Raw genomic sequence first — 6,206 nt, 5'->3', positions numbered from 1 at the left:
TATTTTAAAATAAAATTGTAAAACAAATTCCCGCGAACCGGATTCGAACCAGTGACCTAAGGATATGAATGTATATAACTCTACAGTCCTCCGCTCTACCAACTGAGCTATCACGGGTTATAGATGTATATTTTAAAGTGATACTCTAGAGTAAAAGCCATTAATTGCTTCAGTGATTTATTAGTTTAAAGTGCGAGGTCAGAGGCCAGATAGCAGGAAATGTTACTCGCATTAGCCTGCCCAGATTTAGCTTTTATATCTATAACCCTTTTATGATAGTTAAGGTTTTTAAATATATAACCTCTTATTGATGTCAGTAAAGATTATGACTGTTATGTTTTCAGTATATGCAAATAGACTCAAAACTCCGGTCGAAAGAAAAAAGAAAGAAAGAAATGTTTTATTTAACGACGCACTCAACACATTTTATTTACGGTTATATGGAGTCAGACGTATCGTTAAGGACTGCACAGATTTTGAGAGGAAACCCTCTGTCGCCACTACATGGGCTACTCTTCCGATTAACAGTAGGGGATCTTTTATTTGCGCTTCCCACAGACAGGATAGCACAAACCATGGCCTTTGTTGAACCATTTACGGATCACTGGTCGGTGCAAGTGGTTTACACCTACTCATTGAGCCTTGCGGAGAACTCACTCAGGGTTTGGAGTCGGTATCTGGATTAAAAATCCCATTCCTCGACTGGGATCCGAACCCAGTACCTACCAGCCTGTAGACCGATGGCCTACCACGACGCCACCGAGGCCAGTAACTCCAGTCGAGGCAAGAGTCTCGGTAATACATGGGTATCATACAATATAACCTATCTCGATCAGCTTTCTATATCTATAAACCTTTTATGACAGTTAAGGTTTTTAAATATATAACCGCTTATTTATGTCAGTAAAGTTTGTGACACTTATTAATGTCAATAATGATTTTACATATACAACCTCTTATTAATGTCAGCGGAAATGTCAAATACACGATATCTTATTCATTTGAAATGTACTTCTTAATAATGTCAGAATAGATCTGAATTATTGATGTTTTTACTATTCAAATACATTTAAATTCCTAATAATAATAAAGTTGCATTGTTATAGATGTTGTTGTCTGTTGTTATTTTGTTAAAATAATGTCAAACGTGGCGTTTCGCGCTCTTTAATGTTTTGGAAAAGTGCAATCATCGGCTGATGGAAAATTACATTTTGTTTTGTTTAACGACACCACTAGAGCACATTGATTTTTTAAATCATCGGCTATTGAATGTCAACTATTTCGTAATTTTGACATATAGTCTTAGAGAGGAAACCAGCTACATTTTCCTAATCTTGTTCGAATTCCGTCTCAATACAATACCATCAGTAGTATCGGGTTTAAGGCTGTGGTATGCATATAAATGATCCCTTGCTACTAAAGAGAAACTATAGCGGGTTTCCTTTCTGAGACTATATGTCAGAATTACCAAATGTTTGACATCCAACAGCCGATGATTAATAAATCAATGTGCTTTAGTGCTTTCGTTAAACAAAACAAACGAACTTTTAATGTACTGTTTTGTGCTGATAAGGTGTTAAATATTCATACAATCATTCATTCATTCATTTATTCACTGCCATAGAGCACCCATAAGTGGATTTATTGGGTATTTTACCATGCCAACCAGTGCTCTACGACTGGTACATCAAAAGTCGTGATTTGTGCTACCTCGTCGAATCACATTAAACTATTTTAAAATAAAATTGTAAAATAATTCCCGCGAACCGGATTCGAACCAGTGACCTAAGGATATCAGTGTACAACTCTACAGTCCTCCGCTCTACCAACTGAGCTATCACGGGTTATAGATGTATATTTTAAAGTGATACTCTAGAGTAAAAAGCCATTAATTGCTTCAGTGATTTATTAGTTTAAAGTGCGAGGTCAGAGGTCAGATAGCCGGAAATGTTAGTTACAGTAGCCTGCCCAGATTAGCATTCATATCTATATCCCTTTTTATGATAGTTAAGGTTTCGAATATATAACCTCTTATTTCTGTCAGTAAAGATTTCAAGTATACAACCATTTTTCCTGTCAGTAAAGTTTGTGACACTTATTAATGTCAGTAATGATTTCGCACATACAACCTTATTAATGTCAGCGGAAATTTCAAATATACAATATCTTATTCATTTGAAATCTACAGCTTAATAATGTCAGAATAGATCTGAATTATTGATGTTTTTACTGTTCAATACATTTAAATTCCTAATAATAATAAAGTTGTATTGCTATAGATTTTGTTCGTTGTTGTTATTTTATTAAAATAATGTGAAACGTGGCGTTTCGTGCTCTTTAATGTTTTGGAAAAGTGCAATCATCGGCTAATGGAAAATTACATTTTGTTTTGTTTAACGACACCACTAGAGGACATCGATGTTCTTTGTATATGTAAATTAATCTAGATAGACATAAGACTCATAGTTGAAGCAAGACTCTTGCTAATACAGGGGTATCATATACTAAGATCTGTCTTGGTTAGCTTTCATATCTATGATCCTTTTATGACAGCTAGTTTTCAAATATATAACCTGTCAGTAAATATTCCAAATATATAATCATTTTTATATCTTTAAAAGAGTATGAATATTACTAAAGTCAGTGAAGATTTCATGAATACCTATAACCCTTTTTATGTCATTAAAGGTTTTGACTGTTATTAGTGTTAATTAAGGTTTCAAATATATAACCTCTTATTAATGTCAGTAAAGATTCCAAACATATAAGCCTTTTTATGTCTTTAAAAGAGTATGCATATTATTAAAGTCAGTGAAGATTTCATTAACACATATAACCCTTTTTATGTCATTAAAGGTTTTGATTGTTATTAGTGTCAATTAAGGTTTCAAATATATAACCTCTTTTTAATGTCAGTAAAGATTTCCAGTATATAATCCCTTTTATGTCAGTAACATTTTTTTACTGTTAATGTCATTAATAATTTCTAATCTACAACCTCTTATTAATGTCAGGGGGAATGTCAGATATATCTTATTCATTTGAAATCTACTTCTTATTAATATCATTATAGATCTGAAATTTATATCTGGTAATAATGTGAAATTATGGACGCTTTTACTTTTCAATACATTTAAATTCCTAATAATAAAGTTGAATTGTTATATATTTCTTTGGTTCTTGTTATTTTGTAAATATAATATCAAAAGTGTGGGTTTGCCCACGTTATTGTTTTGGAATAGTGCAATTATCGGCGAGTGCATGTCAAACATATTGTATTTCTCACTTGTAGTCTTCAGAGGAAACCCGCTACAGTTTTCCATTAGCAGCAAGGGATCTTTTATGTGCATTATTACCATCCCACAGACACGATAGTACACACCACGGTCATTGATATACCAGTCGTGGTGTGAACGCATGAAGAGGCACTCCTAAATCCTTCAATTAAAAATATATATGCGATGTCGTATTCGACAATCTTGTTCGAATTCCGTCTCAATTCAATACCATTACTAGTATCGGATTCAAGGCCGTGATATGTGCTATCCTGTCTGTGGGATGATACATATAAATGATCCCTTGCTACTACTGAAAAAAATATAGAGGGTTTCTTCTCTAAAACTATGTCAGAATTACCAAATGTTTGACATCCAATAGCCGATGATTAATACATCAATGTGCTCTAGTGGTGTCGTTAAACAAAACAAACGAACTTTTAATGTACTTTTTGTGCTAATAAGGTGTTAAATATTCATACATTTATTCATTCAATCATTCATTTATTCACTGCCATAGAGCACCATCAGTGGATTAATTGGGTATTTTTACCCTGCGAACCAGTGCTCTACGACTGGTATATCAAAAGTCGTGATTTGCCCTACCTCGTCGAATCAGATTAAAATATTTTAAAATAAAATTGTAAAACAAATTCCCGCGAACCGGATTCGAACCAGTGACCTAAGGATATGAATGTATATAACTCTACAGTCCTCCGCTCTACCAACTGAGCTATCACGGGTTATAGATGTATATTTTAAAGTGATACTCTAGAGTAAAAGCCATTAATTGCTTCAGTGATTTATTAGTTTAAAGTGCGAGGTCAGAGGCCAGATAGCAGGAAATGTTACTCGCATTAGCCTGCCCAGATTTAGCTTTTATATCTATAACCCTTTTATGATAGTTAAGGTTTTTAAATATATAACCTCTTATTGATGTCAGTAAAGATTATGACTGTTATGTTTTCAGTATATGCAAATAGACTCAAAACTCCGGTCGAAAGAAAAAAGAAAGAAAGAAATGTTTTATTTAACGACGCACTCAACACATTTTATTTACGGTTATATGGAGTCAGACGTATCGTTAAGGACCGCACAGATTTTGAGAGGAAACCCTCTGTCGCCACTACATGGGCTACTCTTCCGATTAACAGTAGGGGATCTTTTATTTGCGCTTCCCACAGACAGGATAGCACAAACCATGGCCTTTGTTGAACCATTTACGGATCACTGGTCGGTGCAAGTGGTTTACACCTACTCATTGAGCCTTGCGGAGAACTCACTCAGGGTTTGGAGTCGGTATCTGGATTAAAAATCCCATTCCTCGACTGGGATCCGAACCCAGTACCTACCAGCCTGTAGACCGATGGCCTACCACGACGCCACCGAGGCCAGTAACTCCAGTCGAGGCAAGAGTCTCGGTAATACATGGGTATCATACAATATAACCTATCTCGATCAGCTTTCTATATCTATAAACCTTTTATGACAGTTAAGGTTTTTAAATATATAACCGCTTATTTATGTCAGTAAAGTTTGTGACACTTATTAATGTCAATAATGATTTTACATATACAACCTCTTATTAATGTCAGCGGAAATGTCAAATACACGATATCTTATTCATTTGAAATGTACTTCTTAATAATGTCAGAATAGATCTGAATTATTGATGTTTTTACTATTCAAATACATTTAAATTCCTAATAATAATAAAGTTGCATTGTTATAGATGTTGTTGTCTGTTGTTATTTTGTTAAAATAATGTCAAACGTGGCGTTTCGCGCTCTTTAATGTTTTGGAAAAGTGCAATCATCGGCTGATGGAAAATTACATTTTGTTTTGTTTAACGACACCACTAGAGCACATTGATTTTTTAAATCATCGGCTATTGAATGTCAACTATTTCGTAATTTTGACATATAGTCTTAGAGAGGAAACCAGCTACATTTTCCTAATCTTGTTCGAATTCCGTCTCAATACAATACCATCAGTAGTATCGGGTTTAAGGCTGTGGTATGCATATAAATGATCCCTTGCTACTAAAGAGAAACTATAGCGGGTTTCCTTTCTGAGACTATATGTCAGAATTACCAAATGTTTGACATCCAACAGCCGATGATTAATAAATCAATGTGCTTTAGTGCTTTCGTTAAACAAAACAAACGAACTTTTAATGTACTGTTTTGTGCTGATAAGGTGTTAAATATTCATACAATCATTCATTCATTCATTTATTCACTGCCATAGAGCACCCATAAGTGGATTTATTGGGTATTTTACCATGCCAACCAGTGCTCTACGACTGGTACATCAAAAGTCGTGATTTGTGCTACCTCGTCGAATCACATTAAACTATTTTAAAATAAAATTGTAAAATAATTCCCGCGAACCGGATTCGAACCAGTGACCTAAGGATATCAGTGTACAACTCTACAGTCCTCCGCTCTACCAACTGAGCTATCACGGGTTATAGATGTATATTTTAAAGTGATACTCTAGAGTAAAAAGCCATTAATTGCTTCAGTGATTTATTAGTTTAAAGTGCGAGGTCAGAGGTCAGATAGCCGGAAATGTTAGTTACAGTAGCCTGCCCAGATTAGCATTCATATCTATATCCCTTTTTATGATAGTTAAGGTTTCGAATATATAACCTCTTATTTCTGTCAGTAAAGATTTCAAGTATACAACCATTTTTCCTGTCAGTAAAGTTTGTGACACTTATTAATGTCAGTAATGATTTCGCACATACAACCTTATTAATGTCAGCGGAAATTTCAAATATACAATATCTTATTCATTTGAAATCTACAGCTTAATAATGTCAGAATAGATCTGAATTATTGATGTTTTTACTGTTCAATACATTTAAATTCCTAATAATAATAAAGTTGTATTGCTATAGATTTTGTTCGTTGTTGTTATTTTATT

General features: G+C 34.0%; 4 non-coding genes across 4 annotated transcripts; all 4 read right to left on the bottom strand.

Annotated features, from left to right (window-relative positions):
* Window positions 1-28: 28 nt before the first annotated feature.
* Window positions 29-117, bottom strand: Trnay-gua. Its single transcript is given in 2 exon segments — window positions 29-64; window positions 81-117. It is a non-coding gene; the product is annotated as a tRNA-Tyr (tRNA).
* A 1,640-nt stretch (window positions 118-1,757) lies between these two features.
* Window positions 1,758-1,844, bottom strand: Trnay-gua. Its single transcript is given in 2 exon segments — window positions 1,758-1,793; window positions 1,808-1,844. It is a non-coding gene; the product is annotated as a tRNA-Tyr (tRNA).
* Window positions 1,845-3,929: 2,085 nt separating this feature from the next.
* On the bottom strand, window positions 3,930-4,018 carry Trnay-gua. Its single transcript is given in 2 exon segments — window positions 3,930-3,965; window positions 3,982-4,018. It is a non-coding gene; the product is annotated as a tRNA-Tyr (tRNA).
* Window positions 4,019-5,658: 1,640 nt separating this feature from the next.
* On the bottom strand, window positions 5,659-5,745 carry Trnay-gua. The gene is given in 2 exon segments: window positions 5,659-5,694; window positions 5,709-5,745. It is a non-coding gene; the product is annotated as a tRNA-Tyr (tRNA).
* Window positions 5,746-6,206: the final 461 nt, after the last annotated feature.

This window comes from Gigantopelta aegis, unplaced genomic scaffold, assembly GCF_016097555.1.
Source record: "Gigantopelta aegis isolate Gae_Host unplaced genomic scaffold, Gae_host_genome ctg11623_pilon_pilon, whole genome shotgun sequence".
Classification (NCBI taxonomy): domain Eukaryota; kingdom Metazoa; phylum Mollusca; class Gastropoda; order Neomphalida; family Peltospiridae; genus Gigantopelta; species Gigantopelta aegis.
The sequence above is the reverse complement of the archived record's forward strand: the minus strand, read 5'-3'. Positions and strand labels throughout refer to the sequence as shown.